This window comes from Diadema setosum, chromosome 15 (genome assembly GCF_964275005.1).
Source record: "Diadema setosum chromosome 15, eeDiaSeto1, whole genome shotgun sequence".
NCBI lineage: Eukaryota > Metazoa > Echinodermata > Echinoidea > Diadematoida > Diadematidae > Diadema > Diadema setosum.
In genome coordinates, this window is record NC_092699.1 from 26772924 (window position 1) to 26793666 (window position 20743).

A 20743-nucleotide genomic window follows, 5' to 3' on the forward strand; every position below is an offset into this window, starting at 1 on the left:
GCTTTTTAAACACAGGTTGGGAAGGTGTTGAAGGGTGAGACTTTGTTATTGCACGTAATGACCATTTTTGAAGTGTGAACACACGATTTAAAAGAGATTTTGCACACTGGCCCCAGATCATTGAACAATATGTTAAATGTGGCAATAGAGTAGCGTTATAGATATATAATAAAATCCTTAACGATAAGAAATGTCTTATCCTTTAAATCACACCTGTTGCATAGAATATCTCATGCAAAACATCATCTATATATCGGGGGCGCCCAATTAAGATGTTCATCTAACATAACACTAAGAAATGATGTACAAAAAACTCGCAATACCTTTTGATTATTTATAAAGTACATATCACGTTTAGTCGAAAATAATGAGAGCAGAAATAAATGTACTTCATAGACATCAGTATACAAACAAACGTATTCACACATACACACACATACACACATACATGTATGTCTTTATCAAGGATATTTGTTTTGTTCACATGCCTTTTACAAAACAAAAAAAAAATACAGTACACAATTACATGAACAACATTAAAATGACATATATAAAACATAAGAGAGACATATTTTTTTTTGCCAACATAGTAAAACAGAACAACATCATATAACATGATATCTTATATCAACATCAATTTTCAAACATTCAACCTATTGATGTTGAACTGTGAATACAACAAAAACTGATATGAGTGATTGTTTCCGTACGTTTTGGGCATAATATATACAAAGAAGATACTCTCCTCAGCGCTTTGAATTATTTGTCAAATGATTCTAATTTTTAATTATATAGAAGCTTATAATCATATTCTTTTATACGATGCAGCTCATTCACCCATTATTTTATTCTGTAATAACTCCTTCAATATTTTGTTTTCAATACTATATATCAATATAACATATAATCACTATTATATATATATATATATATATATATATATATATATATCTACAATATATACATATATTGATTATTGTATACCTTCTTCATGCCAAAGGTAAAGTTAATTTAGTTTACCTCTACTTCCACTAATAACACCATAAGGCCAATGATGATTGAACTGATACTGCATACTGTACTTCTGCTATGCTAGGAATATGAAGAATGACAAGACAAATAGTCTTGTTCGAAAAGTGTAGACCCTAACGATTTTTGTTGTTGTTGTTGTTGTTGTTGTTGTTGTTGTTGTTGTTGTTGTTGTTGTTAATATCCACTCCTGATGAATTACATCCATTTGCTTTGATTTATAACAGATGCGGCGTTTTCCATGCTAGCCGTGCCATTTTCACTTGCCATCGGCCTTTCTTACTTGTTTTTTGACGGACAATTTACCTACACCGTCAGCATTGGCATGGCTCTGGTTACTTTTTACGTCGCTGCAGCCATCCTTGTCATTCCAATGGTATTAACCGGGTAATTTGAAACATTTTTGCTTGCTAGACATGGTAGAGAGCGGATGTATTCATTGTGTAAATCTATCAAATATATACTCATTCCGTGGTAATTGGTAATTTCGTTACCTTCTCCAAATGTCAGGAAACTATACACAGGAGGACCATATTATGCTCTAAAGTGATTCGGCAGGTTGAACCACACGGTGGAAACCAATAATTGGCATCTTTGCATAAATTTCAATTCGAAAGATTTTTGTCAAATCAATTGGTATCTAGTATATCTTGTAGTATGGAGCCATAATGATAATCTATATGCATAAGATTAGCCTTCATATCCCGATAGGGTTCTAGGGAAATTGGCCCAGACCCTTCCCGTAATCCCACACTTTGTGTAACCCTAATCCTGAAACCAATCCTAACCCTACACCCTAAACTCAAACTCAAACCCTTAACCTAACCCTAACCCTAACATTTACTCTAACCAGTATTTCCGGGGGGGGGGGGGGGGGGTAAATGTCCCGAGGGATAGTTTCCCTGAGGCGCCTAATAACTGTTATTCGATGTTTTATGCGTATTCGAAAGGTTGACATCCCCTCCAAGGGATGACAGTCTAATACTTAAGAACACAGAGATATGACTAATATTTTTGTTCTAAAAAGACATAAAAAGGTGGCTTGCAACTTGGCTGCCATTATAGCAAAATGTGAAGTTACCCTGTTCTGCCTAATTAAATTCTGTTACATGTGGAAAAAAAAAGAAGTTTAATGTATCAGTATTTTCCGGAAGTAGTCACTGACGACTTGGTGACAGATCTTTACTTTGATGAAGCCCTTCTTGCATCGTGATTCAAATTCAAATGACTGCTAAAATCATACACATGTGGATTAAATCATTAAATTTAAATCATTTTTATGGACTCTTAGGAGCTTTCGCAAGATTTCGAATATTACTGCTCTGTGAGGACATTGTAAAAGAAAGAGGAAACCTCCGAAATTCATTTTCTTATGTTTATGTTGTTGTTTTCCCGCTTCAGGATGATTAGTCCTTGTCCCGCCCTATTCATCAAGCTAGAGTATGGCATAGAAGATATTCATGTTAATCGTGATGCTCATGAGCATTAAGCAGATAGGTGCACTTATAGTTTGTACCCATAGATCTTGGCCCTGTTCACAAATATCAGACAATTTTACAAAATGAAGTTATCATTTTTGCACAACAATCTGCAATGTTTATTCACCGTCATCCTGTAGCTCAGTCAATATCTATAGGCCTACTCCCAACTCTAAACTCTGCTGACAAAGGAACGATCTTGTATTATGGGTTTATCTTTGCTTTTTTTTTCATTCTTTTATTTCTCCACCACGAAGTGTTGCCGGAGGCAGTTATTCTCTTTTAAGTTCAACATTTTTTTTTTCTGCATGAAAAGTTATGGTGGTGTTAACACTTATCACGGATCTTGCGGTGCAAACACGGAGGATGCCGTTCTTTACACGGTGAACGGCGTTTTGAACACGGTCCATTTCAAACCGCCAAGACTGCCACAGAAAAAAAAAACATGCATGTTTAATTTTTCTGGCGGTTCCCCGCCGTTCTCGGGGTTTATGGCAGATGAAAGAGTGCCATTATCCATATTCGTTTTCAATACCAACGAAGAAATTATCATTGCAGTATTTGCAATTTGTTACAATTTACAGAAGTAAATAAATGTGAATTTAGATTCAGGACCATCGGAATAAGGTAATACATTAGATAAGATGAGAAGAAGAGAACGGGCGGACGATTAAACAAGGTATATCATCAGGCTTCAGACTGATACATTCACTTGTACCTGTCAGGATAAAGCAAAACAAAGAAAATGCAGATGAAAGTGCAGTTCTCAAAGACAGTATGATATAAGGCGCTGTTTCAGTTAAGAGTTCCAGGCTAGTGTATTTAATGCTTATACCATTATGATGCTTTCAGGTCACTGCTTCACAATGTTTGATCTGGTAATGAAAATACAGCAGTTACATTGATTTTTTTTAAATGTAATTCTTCAAGGATTCTTCAGGTACTCTCGCTGACCTCGGAAAATGACGAGGAACGAATTCCGTTGAACAGTATCAGCAAAACAGAACATGAATGACCTACATTCTGCAAACGTGGTACACTGCTTCTGAAAGACTGACCGAGTTCGGATCTAGGATGGAGAAAAAAGCTCAACCCGCAACAGAGAGAGTGCCGGTGGTACCACCAATAAACAACACACCGGACAGATGCCTTGGGTACACGTCACGAGACCGACAGTAGTCCAGATTCTGGACGTTTTTTATCATTACGCATCCACCTCAGTGCGCCGCTACATAGCTTATCGCGCTATCGGTAGATGATCACACAAAACAGTCCAGGCAGTGGACTAGACCGACAGCCACGAGTTGTACAGCCCACGTGTCATACAGGCTAGGTGTCATACAGCCCACGAGTTACTAGTATACAACTCACGAGTGATACAGCTCATGAGTTCGACAATAAGCTAACAAGGCTCACGAGACCGACACATTGAGGCCAGTGTTGTACCTGTCGAACTCGTGGGCTGTTTTTGGTGTCGAACTCATGGGCTGTATAATATATGACTCGTGGGCCTGTTTTCAATGTCGAACTAGTGGGCGTCGGTCTCGTGGGATGCCCCAATGCCTCACTGACCCAAATCATACTTCTTTTCGTGTACAGGGTCATTGCTGTTTTGCATTTAGTATGAAAGAGCTTAACGTGATAGCGTAAAATCACTTGAAATTTTTATTTTCACTGACTTTTTTTTATCCTATTTTATAGGAACTGATCAAAAACAACATTCAAAAGGTACAAGACAGCTTTATAGTTGTACATTGATTTGGTAACAAACACTTGTTATAAGCAAAGATTGCTTATGAAATATTTCCAAAAATAGGAAAAAAAAGTTGTCTCAACTCTCCTGCATCTCCCCAATTTATTCCTGTCTCTATTTCACAGCTCAAAGAAAATTATGTCATCTACTTAATAACCCCCCTGATGATAAAGCTTAGTGAAATGCTTATCAAGTGGATGACACTTTTGTCACAATAATCTAAATGTGAAAATACTTCGTAATAACACAATTTGAAATTGTGAAAAACGTAACAAAAATGCAGTGACAATTTCTAACACACTTCAAAGTTTAATCCCAGCATTGATACTTTTAACATTTAAGTCTTTTAGATATTATAACCAGTTTTAAATTGTAGACTTTGTCTAATGAGTACTCATTATCTTTTCATGCCGTTTTCCCAAAGCTAAGCCGACGTTGTCCCACCCGCTTTCCCAGATGGCTATGACATTGCAAATATTGTGGCTATTGTACCGAAGAGAAGCTGAATGCACCATGTGTGGTTGGGGGAGCACATACGGGGAGCACATGCGTGATGAATCAGTACAAGGTCGTAAAACAGTAACAATATAATTATCGTGTTCATAATTGCCATTCGAGAGTTGTACATCTACTATGAGAAGTGAGAATATCCAAAGGTGGGAAAATATATAAACAACAGGTGTTTATGTGTTATTGTAAATTCATTATGTAATATGTTTATGCGTGTGTGTGTGTGTGTGTGTGTGTGTGTGCTACATTCAATTATGCGTGTACGTATCAATCAACATTGAAGTCGTTTTCATTAGGAAGGAAGGTGGTATCGCTTCGGGTGTGTTTGTGTGTGGGGCGTATGTGTGTATGTGTATTTTGGTGTTGGTGTGTATGTGTGTTGGTGTTTGGGGTGTATGTGTGTGCTGGTTGTGGATGTATGTGTTTGGGATTGTGGTGGGGGTGTGAGATAGGTTTGGGTGCATCGGGGTTGGTGGGGATGGGGATTTGATTTTCAATGAAATGATTTCATTCTAGTTTTGTATTACCTATTTTTGTTGCTTTTTTATGTATATACCCTTGTATATAATACCCTTATATACTCGATTTATAGTCGAGTTGTTATGCTGAAGAGAGATGATTGGCAGTATAAGTATACCATAGTCAAAGATGTATATATATTTTTGTACATGTCAATACTTTCTCGTGAAGAAATGGTCAGTAGGATTGATTTATAATCGATTTGTTATGTTGAAGGGAGATGATTGGCAGTATAAGTTGGTAATGGATTTTGTCTTTTTGAATGGCATTTGTACCGTTTTTATGTTCATGTTACACCCAGAATGGGTTGATTTATGATTGATTTGAATGAAATCAATAAAATATCATTGTTTGGGTATAGGTCGTAGTATTAAATGGGTGGCAAAGAATTATCTTGAGGTTGTGGATTTTGATTTTGTTTCGTTCTGATAACATGAATGAAAAAAAAATAAACAAAAGAGAAAATGAACTGCGAATTTGAGTTTCGTAAAATGACCTCTGCCATATTGTTATACTAAGCAAAGCCCAAATAGCACCAAAAAATGATGTGAAATATATTAATCTTGATGGCGGTCGGGTGCTTTCTACACCTTTGTATGTTGTGATATCCATATCGAGAGTCTGTTGAAGTGACGATGTAGGTTCAACGAGGTACAGGGTGCCAGACTGCAAAGTACCGAGTGCACGGTCGACTGATGAAAACCAATCAAAGTTGCTTTTCAGATATCTCGATGGCATGAAGAAGAGAATAGAAAATATGTGTTTGCTTGCTCCTCGGAGCGTGAGTCTTTGTGCATTCCACCCACCCTACCATATAGACATCCATTGCGCTACACAGAGCGAGAACTTCCCTTCCCATTGTCACCCTTAAAGGTAATGTTTACTTTTGGGAGCAGTGATATTAAAAATTTTCAAGATATCACTTTTGAAGCATATGTGTAGGTCAGTTGTATCACAAAACATAACCATCTAACAGAATTGCAATAAAGCCTAAAATATAAGGAGATATCACTATTACTCTCATTAAACCATAACTCTAGAAGGTTTAGTCTGGAAACATTTTTATTAATAACTATTGTTCACATTTTGTATATTTAACAATACTTATCGATCATACTGCTTCAAATTATTACATAGGTTGTTTCTATCCCTCACATTTTAGAACTATGTTGAAGCACTAATGCTGAGTTTTTGTTTCATCTGCAAATGGTAAATTATGCCTTTAAAGGTCCCCTTAAATCCACATTCATGTTGATTTGTGTAGGTTTATGATACTCTCAACATCACTTTTGCGCATTTTCCCTGCTCTGGAAGGTGAGCAAGACCACCCTTTCCAACAACCTTCCCCGCGTGGTTGCTTCGCTCTGCCCGCCTGGATTCTTCCGCTTTCTCAAAACAAAATGTTGGCATGTTGTATGCCTTCCAACAACCTTCCCCGCGTGGTTGCTTCGCTCCGCCCGCCTGGATTCTTCCGCTTTCTCAAAACAAAATGTTGGCATGTATGCCGCCGGATAAAATGACGTTGGCCCAAAGTCATTTTGCTGACCATTGGACCAACACACTAGCGTGACTTTGGACCAACATTGAGTCAACGGATCATTCAAGGTGGAAAATTGGTTGATATAATAATGGTCTGAAAATGTGCCAACGTCGTCGGTCCAATGTCAAGTTTCACTGTGGGCAAATGTTGGCCTACTGGCAAAAACGACGTTGTGACTAAGGTTCTGTTATGTTTCTGATGTTGTACCAAAGTTGATCTGTACCAACACTTTACCAGCGTTGATCTAACAACAAACTTTCACTTTTGGGCCAATGTTGGCCTAACGGCCAATATATGACGTTGGGTTAATATTTTGGTGTTGGGCCAAAGTACATGCATGACATTGGACCAGCGTTGGCCCAACATATCATTGAAGGTTGAAAAATAGTGTATATATATATATATAGCGTATTGGTATGGTATTGCACCAACGTCGTCATAACATCACGTTCCACCGTCGAATAATGTTGGTCGGCCTGCCAAAATGACGTTGTTGTAATGTCATGTCAATTCTGACTTTGGGTTAAAATAATGCTGGTTCAAACGTTGGTCTAACGCCAGTACGTGCTGGAAAGTGGTTGGTATTACGTTTGCCCAAGGGTGATGGGATGACTTCATAACAAGGTGGAAACGTGGTTGCTCTAATGTTCAATGACGTCATTGCGAAGTCGAAAAGTGGTTGGTTAAACTTTGTGACAATATCATACCACATTGGAAAAGTGGTTGGCATAACGTTGGACTAACGTCATAACCAGGCGGAAAATTAGTTGATAAGTTTTAAATCTAAAGCCCCTTTTACACTTTCACGGATTGCTACACGGATGACCACGGATCGTCATCCGTGGTGTTCCGGCCTGAAAAAAAAAAAAAAAAAAAAAAAAAGATTTTCTTCTCAATGCCGGTGTGAATACGATCCCAACTGGGTGTCTACACGGACAAGTACGGAGGCTACACGGACAAGTGCGTTGCCTACACGGACAGACAAGGAATGAACGCGGACCACAGCGGAGAAGATACGGAGCTAACACGGATATCAAGGAAGAGCACGGATGCAGTGGCGTATCTAGGGGGGGGGGGCAAGGGGGCACGTGCCCCGGGCGCCACTCCTTGGGGGCGCAAAAAAAAAAAAAAAACGAAAAAAAAAAACGAAGAAGAAGGAAAAAAAGGGGAAAAAAAACGAAGAAGAAAAGAAAAGAAAAGGAGAAGAAGAAGGAAAAAAACTCGCATGGAAGGGGGGAGGGAGAATGGTGGTGGGGGGGGGGCAGAAAACCAAATCAAACAAGATAAAAACAAAACATGATGATGACGCGGACAAAATGACAATGTTTATTGTGTTCACACAAAAATTCCATGTTCTGTGAGCTGAAATACAAAAATTTTCGGCTCGCTCGCTGCGCTCGCTCGCCAAAATTTATATAAAAAAGAAGGTAAGAACAAAACGTGATGATGACAAAATGACAGTGTCTATTGTGTTCACACATGTCATCTTATATTTAGCAGGCAAAATGTTTCACGGAGCAGCGACTGCAATTTCGTTCTGAAGCGATCGCCAATTGGATCAAAAGAAGGCGCCAACGGTTTCGAACATAGGGGGGTGGGGGGCGCAAAAAACCCTGAATCAAACAAGATAACAACAAAACGTAATGATGACGCGGAAATATACAAATTTCGGCTCACTCGCTCGTACTAATTTAGAGTATTTTTTTCAAGTCCTCATTTTGTTGGTATAAATCGTTATCTATAAGGCCGTCACTACACTTATCTTGATTAGAATTGTAAGATTTAATACGCAAAAAATGACAAGAGTTTCATGATTTGTAAGCTGAAATACAAAAATTTTCGGCTCGCTCGCTGCGCTCACTCGCCAAAATTTGTATAAAAAAGGAGAAGAAGATAAGAACAAAACGTGACGATGACGCGGACAAATTGATAATGTCTATTGTGTTCACTTATGTAATTTTATATTTAGCAGGAAAAATGTTACACGGAGCAGCGACTGCAATTTCATTTGTTCTGAAGCGATCGCCGATTGGATCAAAAGAGGACGCCAACGGTTTCAAACATACGGGGGAGGGGGGCGCAAAAAAAAAAAATCAAAAAAGATAAGAAAAAAAAAACGTAATGATGGCGCAGAAATATACAAATTTCGGCTCACTCGCTCGTACTAATTTAGAGTATTTTTTTCAAGTCCTCAGTTTGTTGGTATAAATCGTTATCTATAAGGTCGTCACTATAATTGTGAGGTTCAATAAGCAAAAAATGACAAGAATTCCATGTTTTGTAAGCTGAAATACAATTATTTTGGGCTCGCTCGATGCGCTCGCTCGCCAAAATTTATACATATATATATATAAATAAGAACAATACGTGATGATGACGAGGATACAAATTTCAGCTCACTCGCGTGCACTAACTTAGAGTATTTTTTAAAGTCCTCAGTTTCTTTTCTTTTTTTTTTTTGTATAAATCGTTATCTATAATGCCGTCACTATATCTTGATTAGAATTGTAAGATTGGTAAGCAAAAAATGACAAGAATTCCATGTTTTGTAAGCTGAAATACAAAAGTCTTTGGCTCGCTCGCTGCGCTCGCTCGCCAAAATCTATCAAAATTCATTACATTTAAATCACCCTCAAAAGATCCCTTGTAAGTGCTTGAAAAAGTATCATATGGACTTTAAAGTCCCTACCGGGATGGTGGTGGGGTTGAACACTTTTTCAGAAATTAGGGGCGCAATTTTCGTGCTTGCCCCGGGCGCCGTTTTCCCTAGATACGCCACTGCACGGATGCAACTGGGTCCCTTCGCGGTCCTTACACGGATATCCCCAAAATGTTGACAGATGACTTTTGCTTTTGATACTTTATCATTCTCGGGCGGCATGCCTCCAGAGCTAAGTAAAACAAACACACCAGAAAATCTGCAGCAGCCTACACTCTTTTCTACTTGTCGACACCATAAAGACAAATCTCTCTCATTTTTCTGGAAAATCCTGACATAAACAAAGCAAATCAAAGCAAAACTAATCAAAACACAAAAAACAGCAAGGAGGTGTGTGTTGGTCATTTAAGCTTCTCAGACGACCACTATACGAACAGTATGAGGGGTTGATGGCTGTACTGATGGGGGAAGATGTGAGCAAATTTCATTGACTTTATGTGCTTGTATTGGGAAAATACACGAATTTTTCATCCCGGATGGAGCCAATGCTAATACGGACGTCCCGATGTCTTTACGGATTGTCCCGGAATGAGTACGGAGGCAACACGGAGTAGCCGGTGCCTACAAGGAAGGAATACGGAGGCAACATGGAGTAGACGGTGATAACAAGGAAGAGTTCGTATTGATTTTCATCCGTGATGTCCGGGATGAAAAATTAAGCAAGCTTAATTTTTTCCGCGGACATATGACGGATGATCAAGGATGATGCCGGATGACTTCACGGAGTCAACACGATCATGCCAGAAACAGTACGGATGATCCCGGATCGACGATCCGTGGTCATCCGTGATGCGATCCGGGAAAGTGTAAAAGGGGCTTAACGTCAAGCATTCAATGTTGGGCTAATGCTGGTCTCACGGCCAAAATGATGTTCGGTACACGTCATGCAATGTCATGTTTCTGAGATTGGGCCAACTTATTATTCAAGGTGGAAGAAAGTTTGATTTCAGTTTTGAGATAAGACAGTATAACGCTGGGATAGTTATAATGTGGTGGAAAAGTGGTTGGTATAATGTTGGTCTAACGTTGGGTAACGTCATAACACGATGGAAAAGTGGTCGATACAAGGTTGGTCTAACGTTCAGATATCGTCATTACGTGGCTGAAAAGTAATTGGTATAATGTTGGTCCAACATTGATATATGTTTTCCCATTTATTTTCAAACTTTTGTAAAATTCAATTTCACAAATTTTACTTCAATTTCGTCGCGGGATGTCGGGAAAGGCCAATCTTACTTTCAAATTCGTCTTTCGTATGTTAAGCAGTAGATGACAGGTTCGATAAAGAGTTCCGTTTTTTCAGACATGTTTGTTAATTTACAGATCAGCAGTTGCGATCTTAACAAATTTTCATTTGTAGAGGGAGACAAACTGAAGAAACTCAAACCTGAGCCTTCACCCCTCTGAATAATATCTTTCTTTTATTGATTCTATGCCTTGTCCGCCTTGGACTACTTAACATAACAATGTCGGAATTTCGGAGCTTGGGTATTTGTTCCGTGTTCATCGTGTCACTGCCGGCAACCAGAGACAGCCTGGTGGTAGTGTCGCTGCCCGGAAAGCAGTAGATGACAGGTTCGAGTCCCACTGGTTCCTTTTTTTCGACATGTTTGTTAATTTACAGATCAGCAGTTGCGATCTTAACAAATTTTCATTTGTAGAGGGAGACAAGCCGAAGAAACTCAAACCCAAAGTCCATTCAATTGAGTCATCTGGCATACATTTTCGTCATTTACAGTTCAAATTCATCAGTCTCACTCGCAGCACTCAAAACAGCAGGATCGATTTCGTCTTTTGTCAATCATTTTCGTTTAATTTTCATTCATATTCGTCTCATATCTCTATCCGGCGTGATTTCCCAGTCATTTATGTATTTTTTTTTTCCTGTCACCGTTCACATTTTACATTCAGGAGTTAACCTACACACACGTCTCTCTCTCCACCCCCCACACACACACACACATACAGAACCACAGATACAGACACACACGCAAGCAATCTGATTACACACAAACACAAACAGACGTATCGTCTTGCATACGACAACATCTGGCTATTAAATTCTTGATGAAAAATTCATGAAATTATGTGAACAAAAACGAATTTGATCTTCACATTCTGCGACTCGTCAGCGGGAGGGATGAAATTGAATGACAATTGACGATTTTGAATGCTATGTCTTCGAAAAATGTTTGACGAAAAACGAATTACAATGACAATTGACGAAATTGAAGTTAGGATCTGCATTGCACGTGCTTCTCGGGACGAAATTGAATAATAAATCTTTGAAATTGAATGACAAAAGAGCGAAAATGGATGGGAAATTCCTATATAATGTCATAGCAAAGTGGACAAGTTATTGAACTATAATGATGGGATAACGTACTTACAAAGTCGAAAAGTGGATGGTTTAAATTTATGATATGCGATATTACCAGTGGAAAAGTGGTTGATTTTATGATATTATTGATGTATATAAGAAACAGGAAAGGGTCCAAACTTGATCAGTGAGAAACATTACAAATAATATCAGATTTTCGAGATTCAGATGATTTAAATGATGTTATGCATATCGCTTTCTACACGATAAGCAATCAATAATCCATGGACAGTGTTAACCACGAATGCCATATCGTTGTAGCTTAAACTACAGTATCATGATCTATAGTGTTAAACGCTTTGGAAAGATCCATAAATATACCCATCATTTTGTTTTATATTACTCGTAGCTAGTGATTCAGTGATTTTATCCAATAAGTGAGTTGTTGCCAGGTCGTTGGACTATCCTTTCTGAAAATGAACTGATTTGGGATGAGGAGATCATTCCTATGAAGAAAATGATAGAGCCGTATGTGATTTTTTTTTTTTTAATGGATGAACTAGGGAGTATAGATATTGGTCGATAATTGCTCAAAACAGAAGGGTCACTCTTTTTTTTTTAATACTGGAACAACTCTCGCTATCTTAAGAGAATTGGGGCATACCCCTGTGGCGAGAGAAAGATTGATAACACTGAAGTTGCAGTTATTCGTTTAATTATCTTCTTCGATAAACAAACACTTCACACTATTTGATGTTTCTGTCACGTAAATTGTATTAACTTCATTGTATGATCTTGATATGCCATTTTACCTGCTTTTGTAAATTACTATTTTGACTATGTGATAATCTTTTATTGTTTTGATTTGGATTTAAGAAACATGACATGAAACGACATTTTTTTTTTTTTGCATTTGTCAGTTAGTGTAATGTTACCTTGCATTTGTATATGTGCATGTGTGTGTGTACATTTATGACTATATAATTTATCATTTGGTTAATTGATGTTTCCTGTATTGTCAAGTGTCATATTCACTTCCCACTATTATCTACGCCTTTTCACCTATATATATATATAATTAAATTTGTATTGTTTGTGTATGGCATATAAATAGCATGATATGAAACGAAATATTTCTCGTCTTTTTCAATGAAAGAAAAGTTACATTCCATTATAGAGGTTCATTGCGTCTCCTTATTAAAAAGCATCATTAAAACATCTATTCCACTTACATAATACGGCTAAAATGTAACAGAAATTAAAACTCTCTAAACGTATCATTCGTGGAGAGATTATTCACTTTTATTACTCTATTACTCTCCGAAGCATACATCTCATAAATTTCATTTTACAAGCTATCTCCATTTCATATAAGAATGTTCCTCTAAGAAAAAAAAAACAACAACAACAACAGCAAGTCTTTCTTGCACACCGCTTGTGGAACATAATAATTCTCAACTTAGTTTTTAAGAATATTACTGATATGCAACATATTTGAGTGACACTCTGAATGTAAAACCACTCATACCATTCTTTCATTACTATCCATGTTTTCTCATCGACACAATACGTGCATACACATACACACGCACACACACACACACACACACACGTGCGCACACACGAATCCAATATGAATTGAACAGAGATGTTAGGAAAAAGGAACCAAATAGGGAAAAGTTTGTTGCTGTAATTATATTATCCAGTCAGAATTTTATTCTTTGTCTTTTTTTCATACAACATGTTAGAAGGAAAATATAGCCCAGCAGAAGTAACCATAAAAACCAGATGAAGAGGTGACGTCACAATGGGAAAACACAGTGCGTGGATAAAAATCAGAACTCCACAAGTAAAAAAAAAAATTGATATGGACTGCATTACATTTCATAATACATGTTATTGTGCTCTTATGAACTCGAAAAAAGCGCTGCAAACAGACAAGATTGAAAATTAAAAATGAAAGTTGATTGTTCACGAGAATTTCATATATTTTCCAATGTTCAGCTTCAATGAATCAATATTGCACAGCACAGCAGTACATCATGTGATTTTATCTAGTTATAGATAATGCCCTAGATATGATTTTTCTCAATTGCTCTTCCGGATTTACGTGCATGGTTTTTTCTTTTCTTTTCTTTTCTTAATCACAAAAAGGAAACGTTATACAGTCTAAGAAGACGTAATACTGTTTTGTTTTTCTTATGATCGCAAAAAAAAAAACCAACAACAATACCACCAAAACACATTGCCAATTAGTTTCTGGCATACACGAAATAGTAACTTCCATTCCAGGTGTACTCGCTCCGGTGGCGTTTCCCTTGAAAAAGGCGTGCCAGTCTTGCAGATGGTGCCCAGGGCAAGAAATGAACAGATTGGAAGAACATCGGCTCAGAACTGCTGTAATCTGGGGGCGTCCCACCGTACCCACATTTGCTGGGTAGTTTCCCTTCACCATCATGACTCCTGCCTGGTATGCACTGGATGGCATTGACTGGATACAAACACAATGCAAAAGGGAACACAGTGAGAACAGTAAACTTACGCTTCTGAAGGAGAGCTTGAGTCACAAAGGCGTGGAGACTATAAACTTGTAAAGGTTTTTTTTTTTTTCAAGCAAACTTTAAAGGGATAGGTACAGTAAAGGTGGAGATGAAAATTGGGCTTTCACTTTTTTGCGAAATACCAAGAAAACACTTATGAATAGTACAGAGCATACCATTTTTAGAAGAATTCAAAGTTTATTTGATGAAAATCGGGTTTGGAATAGCTGAAACATCCAAAAACAAAGTAAAACAAAACGATCGTAATAAAAGGTGAGTCCCGCACTTTATTGGGATCGCTCTGTTTTGGATATCTCAGCCATTTCAAAACCAATTTTCATCAAATAAACGTTGAAATCCTCATGGAATTACATGCTCTTTCATATTTTATAAGAGGTTTCTCACTATCTCACCAAAAAATGATAAAAACTTGAAGTTAAGCCTCAACCAAAACTACACAATCCCTTTAACTGCACATACTTTATCCAATTATGAGAAATGGTGGAGTGGAGCTTTATTGTGACTCAATGAGAGCCATGATGTAAACAGAAAGCATACGCATACATTACATATATCAGAATATAAATTACCCCATGTTAAAGTGCAGGATCTCCTGATCGGGTGCCGGCCATGAAACGTTTTGAGGCTAATAAGATAATTATAACTCCTGTTTTCTCCGTTTTTGTTGTTTTCTGTCTTTTTCTAATTCCCTTATTGGTCAATCACCCAAGTAAAACTTTATTTCAAGCCTTCTCCACTTCATCTTCCCTTTTTGTCATATTTTACATTCCCAAATTTAAAATGACTCCGTGTTTGAGAGTTTTGAGTCTTTAAGAATCAGAACTCAGTGTTAAACACGCCACTGTACGTATCACACGGGATACAATTTGTTCAGCTCGTTTTATAATTTGCAGGCCTACATCGTGCATACAGGCGCAGAAAGCTAAGAGTTTTGAGTCTCTGGTTCACAGTTAAGTGTAAGACACTCCACGTACCGGAAGGGATACAATAATATTTGTTGCAAACAGGCGCAGAAAGCAGTTGTTGTTGAACAACGCTAATAATGGTGTCAAGCGTTGGTCTAGCTGGACAACAGATACCTAATGCTAAACGTTACGTGACGAATTCACTAGTACATATAGGGCCCATACTCAGAATTCAGCAATCACTACGAGTCTTACCGCTTTTCTTGTAGAACTTGATCTTGATGAGATCTTCGGCAAAACCGTCAATGTAGACCGTCTTCTGCGCCAACTCTGGAATAGTTCGCATCGTCAGACGAGATGGATTCACACTGCGATGGGCGTTCAACTTGAAGTCCACATCTGTCTCGACGTGGAAGTTGGTGAAGTTTAGTGCTATCATCTCCTTGATGTTGGGCAAAGAGATGATCTCAAGCTCGATCTCGATCTCCTTCTCGTCCACATACTTCCAGACATCCCCCATGTTAGACTTGCCGTAACGAACCCAGGCTTTTCCCAAAAGGTCCATTTCACAATAGACCTGTTGAAAGCAAAAAGGTTACAGCCGATCATCTCATTATAGCTTGACGCTGAAATGATGACTTACGCTAAAGACATCAGCTCTCTTTTTCAGGCTTTTCTGATTTCCATCGTTTGGAGCTATATGAAGCATAAAAAATTCTGATTCACCTTAAATTACATCTGAAGCCTTCTAGTAGGTGTTAAAAAAACTGGTAATTTTTATAAGAGCCCATTTTGATCATCGTAAGACATGTTAATGCCATCTAAAGTGAAAGATTTATTTCATCTCGTGTAAACATTCACTGCTGTAATGAATTTGTCGAAAGTGTGTAATGTCCTCCAGGCCTGCATGGCGCAAAATTATTATTGCCCATTGTGAAAAGAAATGACTCCATCAACGGAATCGTTTTAGAAAATACAAAATAACACAAGCTTGTTGTAGTCTTAATATTTATTGAAACGTCATGATATCCTTGAAAAAAAAATGCCGATATTAGTGAGCTTCAGGTTAAAAGGAGATACAATTAATGATTTGTCAATCGGTAAGAAAATTAACTAGAACGAAAATTGCTTTTTAGAAATATCTGTTCAAGAGGTACACGATAGTTACACAAAAACGGATGAACTTATGAAAATGAGGAATTAGATTTGTTTATAAAACGCAAAGAGAGATATTCTTGTAGTGCAAACGATACTTGCTTAAAGAAAAGAGTTCGGATGAAAATAAATTCTGTTTAGTAATAATCACTTGGATGGAGATACAATTTGATTTGAGTGATTATGATTTTCTTGTGAAACGGCTAAAAATACTCTATAGGTTTTTCGTTCTTTATAGGTGAAGAATTCATAACTTTTTTTTTTAATGACGATGTAGTATTATAAGCATGTTGGCTCTAAGTTGCTTCGTAGTTTTGTTCAATGGTTCGTGAGCGCATGTGTGCCTCTAACGAGTCGAAGGACAGGCGTAACACTATCTAAAGGGGAAATCAAGTCCAAATATAAGATTTTTGTGATAAGAAAAAGTAAACATGAGTTCAACAGTACAATTTTGATCAAAATCGGGTGATAAATAAGGAAGTTTTGACATTTCAAATTTTCGCTGATTTATCAGGAAACAGTTCTTGACCAGTCAATGATGAATATGCAAATGGCAAAGAGAGCATGTCTTTCCCTCATAACTTGCCATATAGCTTATACATATGATTTTGAAATTTCCAGTTTTTCACTCAAACGCAATAATGCCCGAGGCAAATCCTAGTATATCGAACTGATCACTATGCTGAAGTTGTTCAATCAGGAATAACATCATTCTTCAGACTTCAATTACAAAAACATCGAATTTTCGTCATTTTTTTTTGTACACTATCAATGGAAAATTGTGAGGGTATGACATGGTTGGCTCACTCTTCATATTCATTGTACAAGAACTGTTTGCAGATAATAGCAAAACTTTAAAATGTTATAACTTCCTTATTTCAGTAAAACTTTTATCGTTGAACTCGTACAAGATTTTACTCTTTTTTCTTATCAGACTAAACTCATATTTGGACTAGATTTCCCCTTAAAAAGTAGTTGATCGTGAAGCTGCAAACAGGAACAATGTTGCGATGATGTCTAATAGTTGTCGATCCTTTGTGATACTGAATTTGTGAATGGTCATTTTTTTTTTTTATTTGTGGAGCGGGGGATAATGTCATCGACTATAAAAAAAGACCGTTTAGCTTCCCTTTATCTCTGATTGCCTACCTCAGCGGAGACGGCTCCATTTCCGACTACGTAACGGCCGCTGGGTTTGTCGCATTCTTCTCTCAATTGCTGACAAGAAGATGCTGGGTTGACATCGGTACCAAGAGACAGTGGGCATGGGTCTGGAAAGAATAAAGTTATACATATTGCATTTCATTAATAAACGATCACGCCCCTTCGCCGCTGCACACAATTCAATTCAATTCAATTCAATTCAATTCAATTCAATTCAATTCATTTCAATCCAATTCAATTCAATTCAACTGAATTTTCATTTTCATTAAATAAACAGGGAATATTATATACAATGCAATAACAGTACATATTTAATCATTTCAAAAATGTAATTAACAAAATACATGTGATCATGACTAACAACATAATTACATTTTTAAAGGTATACACACATGCATAGTACAAGGATGGGCATGGAAATGGAGGGTCCCACTAAAAAGCCAAGCTTGTACGATATGGGACCCTCAGAAATACATAAGAGAATGAATAATGACTTCATGAAACTACAAACAAATAATATATGAAACAAAATCAAAGAAACCAATGTCAACTGACATAAAATCAAAAGGAACAAACAAAAAAGGAAAAAGAAGAAAAAAAAAGGAAAAGAGAGAGAAAAATTAAACTACAGCACGTGCCACCGTGAACACAAGCAAACTGGATTCCATGATGTAAGTGTAATGATTAGACGCACCCTGGATTGATATTTCTAAGAATTGTGTACATATACCGGTAAGAATGCAGAAGAGCGGACATATTAAAAAGGAGAGAATAGACACAATGATATACAGTTCAATGACAGCAACATCTGAGGAGGACTTATGTTTGACAGAGAGAAAATAATAGAAAACAGTCGAAATGCAGTGTATGTGTCAAGTATACGTATGCAAAACAAAATATAACAATACAAATCAAATACCCCTAAGAATAATCATAAGCAAGTATATTCCAAAAGATGAAAAGAACAAACAAATGTGAAAATGTTCAAAATACTTTGAAACCAGAGGAATATGATTATGTACATAACTGGAACCCATTACCCTAAGGAAATGAGAGGAAAAGGTGGGGTAAAAACGTAACACTGTTATCTCTACTTGCTACTTATTCGTTTTCATTACTTATTCTTTTTTCTACTTCTTATAAAATGTGCCTGTCAAACGTCAGGGGCGGATCCACGAATTCGGTAGGGGGGGGGAGCAAAATATTTCTGGTGCTACTTTTATTTCTTTTTGTCTTTTTATTTCTTTCGTTTTTATAAAAAAAAAAAAAATAAAGAGGGGGCACCTGATGCGCCCACTCTTCATCCGCCACCGAAGGTCATGTGTTGTGTGCAGTAAGCTGCCTAACCCCGTCTGTGACCATGGAGCTACAATGTTTGTAGCTCCACGCTGTGACAGAGATTTTCGACAGTGCATACGATACGTTTGAGGTTTTGTCATCTATGGCGCGCCATATCCAGTATCTGAGCCAATCGGAGCTCAAAACACATAAAGGATTCACTTCTTTCCGTCGCACATTGCGTGTTGTAAAATGGGCTTTAGAATCCCTGCAATCTAATTTGTCAATCTATTGTCATGCATTGATTTTTACTCATCCACACTGAGCCATGTGTCCTGAAAAATCCGAACGTATGCCTCTGTACCGGAAACATGATTGGGAAAATTGCTGAATTTCATGAATCTATAAATGTGCCCATTTCATGCACTCTTAAAACATCCGAGTCAGAACTGACCCGGAACTGGGTCCATTGGGGTCATACACCGTTCTGGGTCAGAAATGACAAGGAATGGGGTCAGATATGACCCATTCAGAGTCATAAATTGGGTCAGGGTGACCCCATTCGGGGTCTTCATGACCAAATTCCAAGTCATTTTTGACCCGGAACGGTGTGTGACCCCAACGGACCCAGTTCCGGGTCAGTTCTGACTCGGAATTTTTTAGAGTGTGGAACAAATGATGCAAAGGCCTATTTCGTGGATCAGTGAGGATTGGATGCTCTGGTTTAAATGCATTATTTACCATTTGCAGATGAAGCAAAAACCCTGTTTTGGTGCTTCAAAATAGTTCTAAAATCTGAGTTAGGGAAAGAATCAACCAGTGTAAAAAAAAGTTAATAAGTATCAATGTTAAGTATTGTTAAATATACAAACTTTGAACAAAAGCTATAATGAGATTGTCTTTAGACTAAACCATCTACAGTTATTGTTCAATGAGAAAAAAAAAGTGATATCTCCTTATATTTCAGGCTTCATTGCAAAATTTTTATATGGCAGACTGTTTTGTGATACAACTGACCTATTACACATATGCATCAATATGATAACTCGAACATTTTTAAAATCAGTGTTCCCAAAGGTAAACAGTACCTTTAACTTTGGAACAGTCTGAAAACCACTCGCTGCCCTCGTGAGTTTAAACGGTTCCAAAGTTAAACTCCCGCATCCAATTCTAACCGATCTACTCTGTCCTGTGCCTCATTTGTGCACTGACTAACAAAGATCCACAGTTGAGCGACACAAGCAATGATGTGTTTCAGGTGCGAATTACATGAATACACAGAATAGGGCCTACTGACTACGATTTGGGCAATGCAGCTGTGTGTCTCTGGAGTTTAGACGATACACAAGCGCATTAAACTCTAACTGCATTGACAACTAAACCTAGAGCCAGAAAGGCCTGACCTTCCGATCCTATATAGAGGGCGGAATCAGAGACAAATTGCTAAACATGTAGGCTAAGCAGGCACAATTGCGTTCGAAAACGCACACACACACACACACACACAGAAACACATAATACAACCTGTAAATTCCATTCTTCACTTCACTTAATAAAACATGAATACATGAAAATGTGACAATAGTATGACAAGTATACCATGACAATGCGACAAAACAAACAAACAAAAGCAAATAAACAACCAAAGTTGAATGGGATCAATGAGAAGGCAATGGGTCTAATTTAAAACTAACCCCGGGAAAGTAAATACAGCGTTATGTCTCTTCTCTATAATAGGGAGCTTTAGATTTTGACGCGCGGACGTTTGAGCCGACGCTTGCGCTGGACGTTCTCCTCTCCCTGCGTCGTGTG